The 18,748-nt window shown below is 45.7% G+C and overlaps 1 long non-coding RNA gene across 1 annotated transcript; it reads left to right on the top strand.

Annotated features, from left to right (window-relative positions):
- The first annotated feature begins 48 nt into the window (after window positions 1–48).
- On the top strand, window positions 49–18,650 carry LOC147379020 (uncharacterized). The gene is made up of 3 exons (XR_015140433.1): window positions 49–406; window positions 1,594–1,768; window positions 18,414–18,650. It is a non-coding gene; the product is annotated as an uncharacterized LOC147379020 (long non-coding RNA).
- Window positions 18,651–18,748: the final 98 nt, after the last annotated feature.

The raw sequence follows: 18,748 nt of genomic DNA, 5'->3' as shown, positions 1-18,748 counted from the left end.
GGATCGAGGGTCCCACCCACACCTCGCTCGTACCCGCCCCCTCGCCATGCCCCTAGCGCACCGCCCCCCTCCCTCCCCCACTGCCTCACCCCCACTCCCCAACACCGAACTCTGGTTAGACGCCACGAGGGGCCGGTGGCCCGTGTCTCCTCCTTTCCCCTCGCTCCCGGGACCCCCGCCCACCCCGTCTACGCCTTCCCTTCCCCTGCTTCTCTACCCCGAGACCCCAACTGGCGCGAAGGCTCTGTACCCAGTGTCCCGATTCTGTTTTACTTGGGTAACTCCTTGCTCTGCGGGAATGTAATAAATACTTTTTGTTGAGTTACAGGCCTGCTGTCTGGAGAGAGCAAGGACTTGAGGATGAGCACGTATCACGCGGGCCCCAGTCCCGCGACCACCCGACAAGGTTCTTTCTGGTTGCGGGACCCCAAGGGGCCGAAAGCTGGGGGCCCAGAGCGCAGACAGTAGGCCCTCTGCACCTGGGCTTCGGATCCATCACCGCGGGTTTGTCCTGCCCCTCATGGTCCAAGCGTCCGGCACATACAGCGCTCCGCTGTGTGCCGAGCCGGGTGACCGCTCCCATCGGGGAGGAAGCTGAGCGCTCGTGGACACGGCATAAGCCACAAAGGCGTTGTGAACCGGGCTGCTGGCAGGCTGTCCCCAGCTCCGGGAGCCAATGGCTGACCGCCAGGATCGCCCTGGCCGTTGGGAAGGCCACCTCCAACAATAGTATTCCAAACTGGTTGCTCTCGATTTTTGAAGAGCCTGTGTTTCTCTTGAGGTTCCTGAGCTGAGTGGAGAAACACTGACCCTTGAGTTTCTCCTGCACCGTAGTGACTGAGTCAGGGGCGGGGCCGCCAGGCTTGGGCAGAGGATGGAGTTACTGCGCCCAGTATCCGACTGTTTAGTGTCCGGCCATGTGCGCGCACTGCACCCAGGCCTGTGTGGGGCGCAGACAGGGCCTCTGCGCCTGAGCGGCTGCTGTTCTAGGGGAGCAGGCTCGACAGACATCATTTTGTAAGAAACTTCCACTAATGAGACTGATAGGAAGAATGACAAAGTGAGAGAGATAAATGGAGAGAGACAGGAATGGGAGCCCTAGATCAGGTGGTCAGCAGGTTCTCTGGACAGGTGACCCTTGAGCAGGGAGCTTAAGAACCACACCTTGTTCCAGGGAAGGATGTCCCTGGCTGAAGTAGGTCAGTGCAAAGGCCAGAAGCAGGGGATCCAGAGAAGGTCAGTGCGGCCAGAGAAGGAACAGGAGCACCCAGAGGGTGGGAGGGGTGGCTGGGTCTGGACCTGGGTTCTGACTTCAGCCTCGATGACCTGGGGCACTTGAGAGGGTTTCTGGTGGGGAGTTTTTTTGTTATGCTCAAATTATTTTCTCTTGGCATAATTTCAGATCACCACAAAAGTGGCAAGAATAGTGTGAGAATTCCCAGATTCTCACGGATTCCCAGATGTTAAACTTTTACTAAGAGAGTGTGAGGCATCTGGAAATGGGGTCTTTGAGGGTGTGATCAACTCAAGATGAGGTTGTACTCGACAAAGAAGGGAGTTCTAAATCCAATAAAACTGATGTCCTCATAACAGGGAATTGTGGCCACAGAGCCAAGGAGGGGAGACAGCCACGTGAAGACAGAGGCACAGGCTGGAGTCATCTGGGCACAAGACAAGAACACGGGCAACTAGCAGGAGCTGAAAGAGACGGGGGGACCCTCTGCCAGAGCCCTCAGAAGGAGTGAGGCCCCCAGGATTGTGAGAGACAGTAAGTTTGTGTTGTTTTAAAATGCAAGCGGTAAAATTAAAAAAAAATTTTTGGATATCATTTTATTTTGTTTGGTCACACCGCACGGCTTGTAGGATCTTAGTTCCCAACCCAGAGATTGAACCTGAGTCCTCAACAGGGTAAGTGCCGAGTCCTAACAACTTGACCGTCAGGGAAGTCCTCAACATAATTTTAGAGTCTCAGAAAAGTGGCAAAATAGTGCAAAGAATTTCCAGACACCCTTCATTCAGATTTCCCAAATGTTGAATTTGTATTACATTTGCTTTACATTTCTCTCTGTATGTATATCTCTTAGAGTCTTACACATTTTCAAATGGTATTCATCGCCATTATATAGACAACATCCTGTATTTCTTTTCTTGATTTATGAACTTTAGACCATACCTATTTTAACAATAAAAATAAATGCTCTTTCCCACTGCAATGAGAAGCCTGCACATTGCAACTAGAGAAAGCCTGCACGTAGCAATGAAGACCCAGCACAGCTTAAAAAAAAAAATGCTCTTTCTTATGCCGACAACTTTTTATATTTGCAACAGTTTTATTTTTTAAATTTATTGATTCGGCTGTGCCAGATCTTAGTTGCAGCATGTGGGATCTAATTCCCTGGCCAGGGTTGAACCCAGGGCCCCTGCAATGGGAGCCTGGAGTCTTCACCACTGGACCACCAGGGAATCCCAACAGTTTTATTGATACAATTCACATACTCTACAATTCACCTATTTAAAGTGTACAATTCAATGACTTTTAGTATATTCACAGAAAAGTTCAGCCATCACCACAGTCAATTTAGAATGTTCTAATCACCATAGAAACCCTAGCCCCTTAGCTATCACTCCCACACCAAGCTTCCCATACCCTTTCCATACCCCCCAGCCCCTGGCAAACTCTAATCTACTTTCTGTCTCTCTAGATTTGCCTATTCTGGATGTTTCATATAAATGGAATCATCTAGCATGTGGTCTCTTGTGACTGGCTTCCTTCACTTAGCGTTTTTTCACGGTACATCCATGTTGTTGTACGTATCAGTACTTTTCTTTTTATTGTCCAATGAAATGCTGTTGTATGGCTGTCTCATATTTTATTTATTCCTTTGTCAGTTGATGGACATTTGTATTGTTTCCACTTTTTGGTTAGTATGGTTAATGTTGCTATGAATACTCATGGACACTTTTTCATGTGGACATATGTTTTCATTTCTCTTGGACAGACAGCTAAAAATACAGTTGCTTGGTCATATGGTAACTCTACGTTTAACCTTTGAGAAACTGCCTGTTTTCCACACAACTGCACCTTACATTAGACTCCCATTACACAACATTACATTCCCATCAGCCATGTAGGAGGGTTCCAATTTGTTTATGCACTTACCAACACCTATCATCATTCCTTGTTTTGATCACAGCCATCCTAGGGGGTGTGAAGGGGTATCTGGTTGTGGTTTTGATTTGCATTTGCCTGATGACAAGTGATGTGAAGCATTTTTCATGTGCTTCTTGGTCATTTGTATATCTTCTTTGGGAAAATGTCTATTCAGATCGTTTGCCCATTTTTAATTGGGTTGCTTGATGTTTTGTGGTTGAGTTATAATAGTTCTTTTTATATTCTGGATACGGACCCTTTATCAGATATGTAATTTGCAAATATTTTATCCCATTCTGTGAGGCGTCTTTTCATTTTATCGGTAGTGTTTTTTGATGCGCGAAAGGGTTCAGTTTTGATGAACTCCAGTTTACCTACTTTTTCTTCTTTTGTGCCTTGTGTTTCTGTTGTCATATCTAAGAAACCACTGCCTAATCCAAGGTCATGAAGATCTACTGTGTTGTCTTTGATGACTTTCATGGGTTTAATTACGGTATTCAGATTTTTATCTACCTTGAGTTAATTTTTAAATTATTTATTTATTTATAAATATGCTGGTTCTTTGTTGCTGCGCAGGCTTTTCTCTAGTTGCCACAAGCAGGGGCTTCTCTCTAGTGGCACTGTGCGGGCTTCTCACTGAGGCGGCTTCTCTTGTGGAGCACGGGCTCTAGAGCACAGTCAACCGGGCTTGGTTGCTCTGCGGCCTGTGGGATCTTCCTGATCAGTGATCAAACCCGTGTCTCCTGCATTGGCAGGCAGATTCTTTACCACTGAGCCATCAGGGAAGTCCTACTTTGGGTTAATTTTTTTGTTTATGGTGTGAGGTGAAAATCCAGCTTCATTCTTTTGCATGTGTATAACCAGTTGTCCCAGTACCATTTGTTAAAGAGACCATTTTATCCCCATGGACTGGTCTTGATAAAGCAATTGACCATAGATGTTAGGGTTTTCTTATGGACCTGTAATTTCGTTTTGAAGAACTGACTCATTGGAAAAGACCCTGATGCTGGGAAAGATTGAAGACAGGGGGAGAAGGGGACGGCAGAGGATGAAATGGTTGGATGGCATCACCAACTTGATGGACATGAGTTTGAGCAAGCTCTGGGAGTTAATGATGGACAGGAAAGCCTGATGTGCTGCAGTCCATGGGCTTGCAAAGAGTCAGACACGACTGAGCGACTGAACTGAACTGAACTGAATTCTATTTCATTGATCTGTACATCTATCCTGGTGAGGATATGGTGAGGAACAGGGAGGCCTGGTGTGCTTCAGTCCACGTGGTTGCAGAGTTATACACAACTTAGTGACTGAACAACAACCACATACATCTGTCCTTATGCCAAAACCACATCATTTTTATTACTGTAACTTTGTACTAGATTTTTAAATCCGGAAGTGCAAGTCTTCCAACTTTGTTCTTTTTTGAGATTGTCTTGGCTATTTGGGGTTCCTTTTGTGTGCTTAGTCTCTCAGTCATGTCCAACTCTTTTTGACTCCATGGACTATAGCCTGCCAGGCTCCTCTGTCCATGGGGCTTCTCCAGGAAATAATACTGGAGTGGTTTGCCATGCCCTCCTCCAGGGGATCTTCCCAACCTAGGGATCCAACCCAGGTCTCCTGCATGTCAGATGGATTCTTTACCATCTGAGCCACCAGGAAAGCCCAGGCTTCCTTGAAATTCCATAGAATTTTAGGATCAGCTTTTCCATTCGTGCAAAGAGGTTATTAGGATGATGAGAGGGACTGATTGGGACCTGTGGATTGGTTTGGGGGAGTACTGCCATCTTAACAATGTTAAACCTTCTAGATCTGTGAACAAAGGGTACCTTTCCACTTATTTAGTTGTTTGGTTTGGTTTTGTTTTTTTTTTTTTTGTTTCTTTGCAATTTTTTGGTAATTTTCAATGTACAAGTCTTACATTTCCTTGATTGATTTGATTCCTAATTCTTTTATTCTTCTGGACTTAGGGAGTCAACATCAAGTCTTCTGAAACATGCTGCCAATGGAGGAGAGAAGGAGTGGCAGAGTGGGTTTAACTGTTGACATTAATAGCTGCATGTGGGCTTGGGGGCAGGTATCTCCCTCTCCTCTCATGTAAGCATGTGGAGGAGTTTCCCCAGCCCGTCTCCACTGCTTCCTCTGTCCTAGGTAAGGAGAAGCGATGTATCTGATTGGTCAGTTTGGAAGAATAAGTGGGAAAGTTTGGCCCAGCCAGGGGTAAAAATTAAGTCTTGGGGTCCATGAACATGGGATGTCTATTTATTTAAGTCTACTTTACTTTTCCCCATGATTTTTGTCAATTTCAGAATGTAAGTTTTATACTCAGTACGTTCTTTAAAATTTTTTTTATTTAAAAAAGTTTTATTGGATTACAGTTGATCTACAATGTTGTGTTAGTTTCGGGTGTACAGCAAAGTGAGTCAGTTATACATACACATATGTCCACTCTTCTAGATTCCTTGCCCGTATCGGCCTGTACTCAGTAACTTCCTACGGCACCTGTCAAGTCCTCACTTTGTAAAGCAGGCCTATTAGGGTTCCTGGTTATTCCTCTGCTCACCCTTCCCCACACCACCATGTCCTACCTTCAATGACTAATACCGTTTCCACTAATAACAACAGCTTCACCCAGCTTAAGCACATGCCCGGCACTCTTCTAGGAACTTGGTCTACAGTAACTAATGGAATCTTCATAAGTATCCTAGGAGAGGAGGCCAGTGACTTGCCCAAGGTCTGCAACTAATGGGGAGCAGAGCCAGAATTCCACCCAGGCTGTCAGACGCCTGCATCTCTGCTTTTCTTCATCGACTTCCTTGCCTGTTTTGCAATGGCAGTTGGGATGTGTGAGGTTGAACCCCATGAAGCAGCTGGTGTTTGACCCCTTGTGGTCCAGTGGCTAAGACTCCATGCTCCCACTGCAGGGGGCCCCGGGGTCCAACCGTGGTCAGGGAACCGGATCCCACATGCTGTAACTAAGAGTTCATATGCTGCAAGTAGAGATCTGGTGTGCCCCAGTGAAGACCCAGTGAAGCCAAATAGTATATCAATGAAAGTTTACCTATAATTAATTTATCTATTTTTGGCTGCACTGGTCTTCATTGCTGCACTTGGGCTTTCTCTAAATGCAGTGAGCGGGGGCTCCTCTTCATTGCGGCTTGCCAGCTTCTCATCGCGGTGGCTTCTCTTGTTTCAGAGCATGGGCTCTAGAGCACAGGCTCAGTAGTTGTGGCTCATGGGCTTAGTTTCTCCGCGGCCTTTGGAATCTTCCCCGACCCAGGGATTGAACCTGTGTCCCCTGCATTGGCAGGCAGATTCTTAACCACTGGACCACCAGGGAATCCACCATTTTTAGCCTAACAAAAAACAGCAATTTCATTTGATTCAACTTGTTTTTTTTTTTTTTTTTAAAGAAGACCTGGGATTTGAGGCAGGTGCTGGAATGTTTGTTCAGTAGTACAGGTGGGGATTTTCTGAGCTTAAAGCTCTGCTATATAAGGTTTGAACATGCTCCCCAGAGGAAGCAGCAGCTTTGAGAAAGGCAGGCTCACCTGGAGGAACCTTCTGAGCAAAAGACTGAAGTCTGCCTTCAGATGGGGGTGCCGTTTTGGGGGTGAGCTCACTCTAAGTCCAAAGGTGTGTTGAGGTAGGTAGGTCCCCCTGAGAGCCAGGCTCTACATCTGCATGAGTCATTCGGCCTCCGGGAGCCTGCCACCAGGGCCAGGTGCAGCTCTGACGTCCCTGGGCAGGGCCTGCCACGTGGACTCGCAGGGCTGTGTTTCCAGGCCTGTCCTGCAGCTCCTGGGACCGGTGACAGGAGCAGGGAGGGCAGCCACCTCGTGGCCTCGGGACTGTTTGGTTGATAAGCCTCCAGTATGTAAGAGGCCATGGGAGGAAGAGACCTGTAGCTTCAATGTCTTTGAAGAAGACAACTTTAAAGGAGAAGGAGAATTCAGCTTTGGACATGCCCTGTCGTAGGGCTTTGATGTGGGAGGAGGGTTACATTTCTCTGTTCCAGCAGTTTCAGACTGCTGAAACTCATTTGGTCTCCTGCCCAGCTGCTGGGGAGCCTCCCTGGACAGTAGCACTAAGCTGCAGGGGAGACCGATGGATGGGGAGTGAGGTTTCAGCCTTGACCTCAGGGCAGCCCTTGAGTTGATTACCACACGGTTCTTACCTGTTCAGACTTTCTTGGGACAGAGTCAGCCATCCAACAGGAAGGTTGGGGAGGGAGTATTGGGAACATGGCCTGTGCGTGAGGGAGGGTAGTCTTGAGGGACATTCCCCCTCCAGCCCACTCTGGACCCCCCGGCCTCTGTGCAGTGGGCCGGGAGAGAGCACTGAGGATCCAGGGGTGGGCAGTGACAACCCTTTAGCTCAGCAGCAGCACCCACTGCCCCTCCCCTCTCCTCCCAAATCCCCTCTTTCTCAGGAAAGGAGAGTGGCGTGTCTGCTCGGAGGACGACCGTAACTTGTCTGTATCTCCTGACTGCAGGATACTGGTCAGTTTAAGAGGGGCAAACCCTGGGGACTGGCTCTCCTGTCCCCCTCCCCTGGCTGGACAGGAGACCCTGGAAATGCACCCGTCCATGTGTGTGATCACCTCATCTACAGAGGCCCCCTCAGTGTGGCAGGGGAGGGTTGTGGCTATTTCCACACTGAAAGATGCTGGAGCCATGGGCTCTCCATGTAGAAAAACACCCAACCTTACACCCTACACACAAAGCGATCAGAAAAGAATTCTAGCCCTAAATGCCCAGGGAAGATAATAAGCTTATGGCAAAGCCAGAGTATCAGTGGGGGCTCAGGAGCAAAGATGTCTTAAACAGAACTCAGAAAGCATTGTCCTTAGAAGAAATACTGCTGAACAGGACTAGTTACGTTTGAGGACGTTGCGTTCATCAAAACATGCCATTGGGAGGGAAAAGGAAACCCTAGACTGCGATAGATGTTTGCAACACATGTCAGGACTCACACTGGGTAAAGGACTACTAGAAATACACAGGAAAGAGATAAACTACCGGATTTTAAGCTGGGCAGAGAATTGGGCAGGTGCTTCACAGAGATATGCAAATGGCCAGTGTGAAAAGGCACCAGCTTCATCCATCCTTCGGGACATGCCGGGGACCTGTCACTGCAGTCCCAGTGGAAGAGCTGGAAGACAAAGGGCCTGAGACTGTCGTCCAGCCTGCCCCCACCCACTATGTCTGGACCACAGCAGCAGCGTCCATGTTGATCCCCACCGTCCACCCTTTAGTCTCTTCTCCAGCCTGCAGTGAGACATCACTTTAAAAATATAAGTCAGAACGTTTTGTCCTCCCCACGACTCAGAGGAGCTCCAGTGCTACCTACCCAAGCTCAAGAGGCCCTGTGTGATGTCGCCCTCTTTCCCGCCTGCTGTGCCTTGAATGCACTCTGGAGGGCGCTGCTGTCCACCCAGCATCCCAGGACCCCCTGCCCTCCCTCTGGCGCCCCCTGACCACAGTCCTGAGAAGCCATGTGACTTGCTTTGACCCATGAAATGTGGAAGTTCATCCATTGCCTTGATTAGAGTTGAAGAACCAGCAAGGGCTTCCCCTCTCTCTGCACTGGTGACTGGCAGGGCTCCATCCAGGCAAGGGCTGCCCCACCAGCTGTCCCGAGGGAAGACAGCGGTGGGAGTCATGGCGGCCAGCTCTCAGCGGACACATAGGGTGAGAGGGGAATGGGCCACGTGTTTCCAAGTATGGGCTGGTGCCAGCCTGTCCTGATCCATGCATGTGCAAGCTCATACCTGCTTCGGGGAACTTGCCCCCACTGACCTCTCCTCCTCCTCCTGTTCCTCCAGGTGGTCAGTTGTGCCAGAAACACATGTGAACTACTCAGTTCCTTTCTTACCACATTTAAAAAAATTTTTATTTAATTGGAGGCTAATTGCTTTACAATATTGTGGTGGTTTTTGCCACCCAACACAGCCATCCTGAACACAGTGTTCCCCATCCTGAACCCCCCTCCCACCTCCTTTCCCATTCCATCTCTCAGGGTCATCCCAGGGCACCAGCCCTGAGCACCCTGTCTCATGCATCAAACCTGGACTGGCGATCTATTTCACATATGGTAATATACGTGTTTCAATGCTATTCACTCAAGCTGCAAATTTCAAGTTCACTGAGTCCAAAAACACATCGAATGCCTCAGACAAGCTGAGCCAAAGCAAGGCAAGGGGATACAGAATGATTCCATTTATATAGCATTTAAGAACAGGCAAAACGGTAATGTTTGGTGAAGCCTATGTAGATTGTTTTTTAGTTCTGTTTTTATTATTATTATAAATTTCATTTATTTTTGGCTGCACTGGGTCTTCGTTGCTGCGTGGGCTTTCTCTGAGTTGTGACACACGAGGGCTACCCTATGGTTGCGCTGCACAGGCTTCTCATTGCAGTGGCTTCTCTTGTTGAGGCTCTCCGGCTCTAGAGTTGGAGAGTCTAGGGCTCAGCGGTTGTGGCACACAGGCTAAGCTGCTCTGCCATGTGTGGGATCTTCCAGGACCAGGGATCAAATCCACGCTCCCTGCATTGGCAGGAGGATTCTTAACCACTGGACCACCAGGAAAGTTCCTAGTTACACAGCAAAGCACTTCAGTTATTTAGATAAATAGATGCATATATATATGTTGTTCTTCAGTTGCCCAGTCACGTCTGACGCTTTGCTACTCCATGGACTGCAGCACGCCAGGCCTCCTTGGCCTTCACCATCTCCTGAAGTTTGCCCAAGTTCATGTCCATTGCATCAGTAATGCCATCCGGCAATCTCATCCTCTGACGCCCTCTTCTCCTTCTGCCATCAATCTTTCTCAGCATTAGGGACTTTACCAATGAGTTTGCATCAGGTGACCAGAATACTGGAGCTTTGGCTTCAGCATCAGTCCTTGCAATGAGTATTCAGGGTTGATTTCCCTTAAGATTGAATGGTTTGATCTCCTTGCTGTCCAAGGGACTCTCAGGAGTCTTCTCCAGCACCCCACTTCAAAGGCATCAATTCTTTGGTGCTCTGCCTTCTTAATAATCCAGCTCTCACAAGTGTACATGACTACTGGGAAGACTGTCGGTTCAGTTCAGTTCAGTTGCTCAGTCGTGTCCGACTCTTTGCGACCCCATGGACTGCAGAATGCCAGGTTTCCCTATCCATCACCAATCCCGGGGACTGCTTGAACTCATGTTCATCGAGTCACTGATGCCATCCAACCATCTCATCCTCTGTTGTCCCCTTCTCCTTTTGCCTTCAATCTTTCCCAGCATCAGGGTCTTTCCCAGTGAATCAGTTCTTTCCATCAGGTGGCCAAAGGATTGGAGTTTCAGCTTCAGCATCAGTCCTTCCAATGAATATTCAGGTCTGATTTCCTTTAGGATGGACTGGTTTGATCTCCTTGCAGGCCAAGGGACTCTCAAGAGTCTTCTCCAACACCACAGTTCAAAAGCATCAATTCTTCGGTGCTCAGCTTTCTTTATAGTCCCAACTCTTACATGCATATGTGACTACTGGAAAAACATAGCTTTGACTAGATGGACCTTTGTTGGTAAAGTAATGGGTCTGCTTTTTAATATGCTGTCTAGGTTGGTCATAGCTTTTCTTCCAAGGAGCAAGCATCTTTTAATTTCATGGCTGCAGTCACCATCTGCAGTGGTTTTCGAGCCCAAGAAAATAAAGTCTCTCACTGTTTCCATTGTTTCCCCATCTATTTGCCATGAAGTGATGGGACCAGATGCCATGATCTTCAATGTTTCAATGTTGAGTTTTAAGCCAATTTTTTCACTCTCCTCTTTCACTTTCATCAAGAGGCTCTTTATTTCCTCTTTGCTTTCTGCCACAAGGGTGGTGTCGTCTCCCTGTCTGAGGTTATTGCTATTTCTCCCGGCAATCTTGATTCCAGCTTGTGCTTCATCCAGCTGGGCATTTTGCATGATGTACTATGCATAGAAGTTAAACAAGCAGGATGACAATATACAGCCTTGACGTACTCCTTTTCCAGATTTGGAATCAGTCTGTTGTTCCATGTCCAGATTTCCAGAAACCTGCAAACAGATTTCTCAGGAGGCAGGTCAGGTGGTCTGGTATTCCCATCTCTTGAAGAATTTTCCACAGTTTATTGTGATCCACACAGTCAAGGACTTTGACATAGTCAATGAAACAGAAGTAGATGTTTTTCTGGAATTCTCTTGCTTTTTCAATGATCCAATGGATGTTGGCAATTTGATCTCTGGTTTCTCTGCCTTTTCTAAATCCAGCTTGAACATCTGGAAGTTCTCAGTTCGTGTACTGTAGAAGCCTTGCTTGGAGAATTTTGAGCATTACTTTGCTAGCAAGTGAGACGAGTGAAATTGTGTGGTAGTTTGAACATTCTTCGGATTACTTTTCCTGGAATTGAAATGAAAACTGATTTTTTTCCAGTCCTTTGGCCACTGCTGAGTTTTCCAAATTTGCAGGCATATTGAGTGCAGCACTTTAACAGCATCATCTTTTAGGATTTGAAATAACTCAGCTGAAATTCCATCACCTCCATTAGCTTCGTTTGTAGTAATGCTTCCTTAGGTCCACTTGACTTCGGACTCAAGGGTGTCTGGCTCTAGGTGAGTGATCACACAATCGTGGTTATTTGGGTCATGAAGATATTTTTTGTATAGTTCTGTGTATTCTTGCCACCCTTTCTTAGTATCTTCTGCTTCTGTTAGGTCCACACCGTTTCTGTCCTTTATTGTGCCCATCTTTGCATGAAATATTCTCTTGGTATCTCTAATTTTCTTAAAGATTTCTAGTCTTTCCCATTTTATTTTCTTCTATCTGTGCATTGATCACTGAGGAAGGCTTTCTTATCTCTCCTTGCTATTCTTTGGAACTCTGCATTCAGATGGGTACACCTTTCCTTTTCTCCTTTGCCTTTAGCTTCTCTTCTTTTCTCAATTATTTGTAAAGCCTCCTCAGACAACCATTTTGGCTTTTCACATTTCTTTTTCTTGGGGATGGTCTTGATCACTGCCTCTTGTACAGCGTCATGAACCCCCATCCATAGTTCTTCAGGCACTCTGTCTATCAGATCTAATTCCTTGAATCCATTTCTCACTTCCACTGTATAATCGTAAGGGATTTGATTTAGGTCACACCTGAATCATCTAGTGGTTTTCCCTACTTTCTTCAATTTAAGTCTGAATTTGGCAATAAGGTGTTCATGATCTGAACCACAGTCAGCTCCAGGTCTTGTTTCTGCTGAGTGTATAGAGCTTCTTCATCATTGACTGCAAAGAATATAATTAATCTGATTTTGGTATTGACCATTTGGTGATGTCCACGTGTAGAATCATCTCTTGTGTTGTTGGAAAAGGATGTTTGCTATGACCAGTGTGTTCCTTTGGCAAAACTCTGTTAGCCTTTGCCCTGCTTCATTTTTTCCTCAAAGGCCAAATTTGCCTGTTAGTCCAGATATCTCTTGACTTCCTGCTTTTGCATTCCAGTCCCCTGTGATGAAAAGGATATCTTTTTTGGGTGTTGGTTCTAGAAGTTCTTGCAGGCCCTCATAGAACCGTTTAACTTCAGCTTCTTTGCATTAGTGGTTGAGGCATAGACTCAGATTTCTGTGATATTGAATGCTTTGCCTTGGAAACGAACAGAGATCATTCTGTTGTTAAGACTGCAGCCAAGTACTGCATTTCGGACTCTCTTGTTGACTATGAGGGCTACTCCATTTCTTCTAAGGGATTCTTGCCCACAGTAGTAGATATAATGGTCATCTGAATTAAATTTGCCCATTCCAGTCCAGTTTAGTTCTCTGATTCCTAAAATGTTGATGTTCACTCTTACCATCTCCTGTTTGACCACTTCCAATTTACCTTGATTGATGGACCTAACATTCCGGGTTCCTATGGAATATTCTTCTTTATAGCATCAAACTTTACTTCCATCACCAGTCACATCTATACCTGGGTGTTGTTTTCGCTTTGGCTCCATCTCTTCATTCTTTCTGGAGTTATTTCTTCACTCTTCTCCAGTAGCATATTGGGCACCTACTGACCCGGGGAGTTCATCTTTCAGTGTCATATGAGAGGACCATAGGCTTGACTATATGGACCTTTGCCATCAGAGTAATATCTCTGCTTTTCAACACACTGTCTAGGTTTGTCATAGCTTTCCTGCCAAGAGCAATTGTCTTCAGATTTCATGGCTGCAGTCACTGTCCACAGTGGTTTTACAGCCCAAGAAGAGGAATCTGTCACTACTTCCACCTATATGTGTGTGTATATGTATATACTTTTCCAGATTCTTTTCCATCATAGGTTATTACTGATATTGAATATAGTTCCCTGTGCTGTACAGTAGGTCCTTGTTGGTTATCTTTTTTTTTCATGATTGTTCTTGTTGTTGCTGCTGCTGCTAAGTCACTTCAGTCGTATCCGACTCTGTGCAACCCCATAGATGGCAGCCCACCAGGCTCCCCCATCCGTGGGATTCTCCAGGCAAGAATACTGGAGTGGGTTGCCATTTCCTTCTCCAATGCATGAAAGTGAAAAGTCAAAGTGAAGTTGCTCAGTCGTGTCCGACTCATAGCGACCTCATGGACTGCAGCCTACCAGGCTCCTCTGTCCATGGGATTTTCCAGGCAAGAGTACTGGAGTGGGGTGCCATTGCCTTCTCCTGATTGTTCTTAGCAGCATTTAAAAACTTTCAATATATTTTAATTGGAAGATAATTGCTTTACAATACTGTTTTGGTTTCTGCCATATGGTTATCTATTTTATATGTAGTATTTTATATCTAAACTCCAAACTCTCAATTTATCCCTCCTTCAACCTTTTTCCATTTTGGTAACCAGAAGTTTGTTTTCTGTCTGAGTCTATTTGTTTTGTAAATACATTCATTTGTACCATTTTTTTAGACTCCACATATAAGTGATGTCATCTATTTGTGTTTCTCTGTCTGAATTACTTCATATCTACGTAGAGTTTTTAAGATAATAAAACAAGACCAGGACCACATGTTGAGCTGGCCATCTCCTCCAGGAGGGAGGAGGAACTCCGTGGCCAGGAGGCTGGGCTGGGCTTTGGCCCATGCAGCTTCTTCTTGACTGGGCAGGACCTACTGGGGGCTCATAACCTCATAACTCTTTCCAAAATATTGTGCTGTAGGCATCACGCAGCTCATGAAAAATACAATGTTTGAGCTGGCTAAGGGATACAACTCAAATGTGAATGGGAGTCTCCTAAGAAAACTTCTCTTGGAACAAATTAAATATTTGTTATCATTCATCCTAATTCCTAGACTAAATCCCACTTAATTTAGCATGTTTAATTTGCTGCTAGATTGTTTGCCAGTATTTTATTTAGGACTTTTATATCTATATTTAGAACTGAGACTCCCCTATTGTTTTCTGTGTGTGTTCCATCTGTGAGGTTTTATCAGTATCATACTCATTTCATGTGAAGAACTTGGAAACTGTTCATTTTCTGATTAGAAAAATAAGCAGCACCAGTTTGGGTCAATGAGCTTTGAAATGCTGGGGGTCTTGGGGGAAGGTGTCCTTCCTCTGTCAGCATGAAGCCTGGAGAAGCTGCAGCCCGCTTGTTATTGGCCTGAAGTGACACAAACCCTTTAGGGTTGGGACTGGAGCTGGTGGCGAAATACAGCTGGAGCCTGGCTTTCGTCATCTTGTTGGCCGTGTGGGGACTTGCAGGTGCTCCTCAAGGCTGCCTTCTCTGGAGAACCCGAATAAGCCCATCTTTGCTGGAGAAATAACCAGCACCTGTCTGTTGTGGGTCAGCACAGCCATTACATCAACCTTTATTGTCGTGGGTGGAAGGCCGTATCTGCTACTTGCCTGGGAGCGAGCACCTTATCAATTTACTTATGTTTCCGAGCAGTTTCCTCTTATTTCTTAAAAGGTTATGTGGATTACCTGGGATAAGAAGCTGATGCCCTCTCTTCCGGACATGCTCTGCGTTGCCTGTGTTTGGCTTAGCAGGGACAGGAATCCAGCCCCCAGAGCTAGTTCATGCTGCCCAAAGCCCTTAGAAAGTCTAAATCCTTGGGCACCTGGACAGAGCCGTCTCTTCCCAACTTGATTGTCTGGATCTACCAGTTCTCAGAGTGCCTGGTCTTCTGAACCACCTCTTCTGGTTGACCATACTTTTCTCCAGGATAAAGCCTATTCTATGCTGAAATGCCAGGTGCCAACAACGCATTTATTCCACCTTGCTCACTTCTGGCACACATGCAGGGGTGCACACGCATGCACGTACACACACACACACTGAGATACCCTGATGGATGCAGCTGCCACACCCTGGCCCAGGGAGGTGGAAGGCAAGGCAGGTAGGGCACCTCTGCGGGTGCTTCATGGAGCCAAGCTTCCTGGAGGGCTGTGCTTTGCTGAGAAGGTAACATGGAAAAGTCAGGGATGTGGACATTACATACATAAGTTTTAAGTGTATCAGGCTTCGCCACAATTTCTCTACTTTTGAGTATGTTTAAAAACCTTTATGATAAAAACTTGAAATGTTCTTTCATGAAATGATGGGTGGACTTTAATGAGAGTAATCTAAAAAGTCCCACTTAGAAAATCAGAAATTGAGAATCCTATGTTGATCACAATCCTGCTTTCTTTAGGAAAATCTACATGGTCTGTGAAAAACCCCAAGTTTGGGAACTGTTGGACACAGAGTTAACCTCACCAGGGTCAGCCACACTGAGTCCCACGTGACGCTGACTGCCAAGACCCCGCTGACTTTGCATCACAAAGGCTTCAGAAGCACATTTCTAATACCGGTCTTCTGCGTTTTGCATAGACTTTTTTAAAAAGAGAAAGCATTTGCTGTTTCACCCCCTTTTGGTAAGAACAGCTGAACTAAGAAAGAAGGAAGTGGTACTGCAGGGACCCCACCAGCAACCCTTTCTCCAGTGCTGTCTCATTCAAAGGAAGCGAGTTTTCTCTCATCAACAGAGCAGTTCAGTTCAGTCGCTCAGTCATGTCCAACTCTTTGTGACCCCATGGACTGCAGCACACCAGGCTTCCCTGTCCATCACCAACTCCCGGAGCTTGCTCAAATTCACATCCATCCAACCATCTCATCCTCTGTCGTCCCCTTCTCCTTCTGCCTTCAATCTTTTCCAGCATCAGGGTCTTTTCCAATGACTCAGTTCTTCCCATTAGATGGCCAACGTATTCAAGCTTCAGCTTCAGCATCAGTCCTTCCAATGTATATTCAGGACTGATTTCCTTATCAGTTTCATCTCCTTGCAGTCCAAGGGACTCTCAAGAGTCTTCTCCAGCACCACAGTTCAAAAGCATCAATTCTTCGGTGCTCAGCTTTCTTTATGGTCCAACTCTCACATCCATACATGACTACTGGAAAAACCATTGCTTTGACTAGATGGACCTTTGTTGGCAAAGTAATGTCTCTGCTTTTTAATATGCTGTCTAGGTTGGTCATAGCTTTTCTTCCAAGGAGCGTCTTTTAATTTCATGGCTACAGTCACCACGTGCAGTGATTTTCAAGCCCAAGAAAATAAAGTCTCTCACTGTTTCCATTGTTTCCCCATCTATTTGCCATCAAGTGATGGGACCGGATGCCATGATCTTAGTTTTCTGAATGTTGAGTTTTAAGCCAATTTTTTCACTCTCTTTCACTTTCATCAAGAGGCTCTTCAGTTCATCTTCACTTTCTGCCATAAGGGTGGTGTCATCTGCCTGTCTGAGGTTATTGATATTTCTCCCGGCAATCTTGATTCCAGCTTGTGCTTCATCCAGCCTGGCATTTCGCATGATGTACTATGCATAGAAGTTAAATAAGCAGAGTGACAATATACAGCCTTGACGTACTCCTTTCCCAATCTGGAACCAGTCTGTTGTTCCATGCCCCATTCTAACTGCTGCTTCTTGACCTGCATACAGATTTCCCAGGAGGCAGGTAAGATGGTCTGGTATTCCCATCTCTTGAAGAATTTTCCACAATTTGTTGTGATCCACAGTCAAAGGTTTTGGCTGAGTCAATAAAGCAGATGTTTTCCTGGAACTCTCTTGCTTTTTCTATGATCCATTGGATGTTGGCAATTTGATCTCTGGTTCCTCTGCCTTTTCTAAATCCAGCTTGAACATCTAGAAGTTCATGGTTTACATACTATTGAAACCTAGCTTGGAGAATTTTGAGCATTACTTTGCTAGCGTGAGATGAGTACAACTGTATGGTAGTTTGAACATTCTTTGGCATTGCCTTTAGGATTGGCATGAAAACTGACCTTTTCCAGTCCTGTGGCCACTGCTAAGTTTCCCAAATTTTCAGGCATACTGAGTGCAGCACTTTAACACCTTCATCTTTTAGGACTGAAATAGCTCAACTGGAATTCCATCACCCCCACTAGCTTTTTTCGCAGTGATGGTTCCTAAGGCCCACTTGACTTCGCATTCCAGGATGTCTGGCTCTAGCTGAGTGATCATACCACCGTGGTTATCTGGGTCATAAAGATCTTTTTTGCATAGTTCTTCTGTGTATTCTTGCCACCTCTTCTTAGTATCTTCTGCTTCTGTTAGGTCCATACCATTTCTGTCTTATTGTGCCCATCTTTGCATGAAATATTTCCTTGGTATCTCTAATTTTCTTGAAGAGATCTCTACTCTTTTCTATTCTGTTTTCCTCTATTTCTTTGCATTGATCACTGAGGAAGGCTTTCTTCTCTCTCCTTGCTATTCTTTGGAACTCTGCATTCAGATGGGTGTATCTTTCCTTTTCTTGTTTGCCTTTAGCTTCTCTTCTTTTCTCAGCTATTTGTAAAGCCTCCTCAGACCACCATTGTGCCTCTTCACATTTTTTCTTCTTGGAGATGGTCTGGATCACTGCCTTCTATACAATGTCACAAACCTCCGTCCATTCTTCAGGCACTCTATCAGATCTAATGTGCTATTAATAAATCAGTTATTTCAAATGGCTGTTTTCTTTAAATTTGGAGCTGGGACCCATCCTCCTTTTGGGCTTCTCTACAGAGCGTCTCTTTCGACTGGGTCCTGAACACGCCCAAACCAGCAGCAACACATGGGGGCAGCTTCAGGCCCAGACTGCCCCTCATGTGACCTGCACTAGGGTGTGGAGGGCGGGCAGCAGGCCTCTTTCCTTTACTTGGTAAGGTCCTTTCTCACTTCAGTAACATTTAAGACACGGTGGATGGAATTTTCGGTTACATTTCCTTTCACAAGAAAAGGAGACTTAAAGTTAATACAAGTTAAACTCTACCACATTCCCTCTTTCAGATGGAGTGGCAGTATTTCTACAACTCTGACCAAACTCAGGAAGAAGATCTAAAGTACTGTTTACTTTTTTAGAAGAAAATTACGATGATTTACCTAGTCAAAGTGCCACTAATTTATCCAAAATCCTCTACTGTTGTGAAAAAAATACAGTAATTTCAAGACAACAAACGAACAAAACTATCACCCACAGAATTGCTTTTTTATAATCAAATAAAAATTGGATGTCCGTGAAGCAAACTGATTGAAGTAGTGTATCTCCTGGCAGACCTTCCATGAACAGGGTTTAAGGGGATCAGATGGGACACCCCTGAACTCCTGTCACCGAGGGGCATGCG

Source organism: Bos grunniens, chromosome 1 (genome assembly GCF_055505025.1).
Source record: "Bos grunniens cultivar Pamir isolate PY7600 chromosome 1, Bosgru_T2T1.0, whole genome shotgun sequence".
Taxonomy (NCBI): Eukaryota; Metazoa; Chordata; class Mammalia; order Artiodactyla; family Bovidae; genus Bos; species Bos grunniens.
This window is presented reverse-complemented; position numbering and strand designations above follow the sequence as displayed.